The sequence below is a fragment of the Chaetura pelagica genome, unplaced genomic scaffold, assembly GCF_000747805.2.
Source record: "Chaetura pelagica isolate M959 unplaced genomic scaffold, ChaPel_1.0 scaffold76, whole genome shotgun sequence".
In the NCBI taxonomy this organism is placed as follows: Eukaryota; Metazoa; Chordata; class Aves; order Apodiformes; family Apodidae; genus Chaetura; species Chaetura pelagica.
The window spans coordinates 11,337,306-11,337,979 of record NW_009970723.1 but is presented as its reverse complement, the minus strand read 5'-3'; positions in this window follow the sequence as shown (position 1 = coordinate 11,337,979).

Genomic DNA, 674 nt, shown 5'->3' with positions numbered 1-674 from the left:
AAATTTCCAGTTTTTTCAGTATTTAACTAAAATGAGAAAGGGCATTACACAGAACCTCTTCAAAAGATCATGATTCTGCTTTAAGTCTAGCAGATTAAAAAAAACACCTAGGCAATTAAAGACTCAAACCTAACTTCAAACAAGACCCTCACATCCAATTCTGTTTAAAATTAATGGATTATCATACCCAGGCAGATAAAACAACTACAGTCTTGATGCCATTCCAAATTCAGAGTTTTCAGTTTTCATATCACTGAAAATAAAATATTGACAGAAACTAGATAGCATAGATCGTTACAAACATTCACTTAATCCACAGCACTTGAACTTTCTTGCTGGCAAAATGAAATCTCTACTATCTCCTTAGAATTGGTTAACTGTTTTAACTGTCTGCTTTCCTCAAATAATAGCTATTTTTTACTGTCTGTAGGTTTTACTTCAGAGCCATCAATCTAAGTGAAAAGTCTAAGCTTACACTTTAATTTAAAAAATCTACCAAAAATTATTAGTGCATGTAAACAGAAAAGGGATAAAAACCTCAACTGTGGAGTAAAAATGCTATTTTTTTAATCTATGTCCCAGAATTCACATCAACTAGAAGAAATCCAAGATAGTGAAAAGAGCTAGTCAGAATTTTCTAATTAAATGTCTTTTCATTTGAGACACTTGTTTTT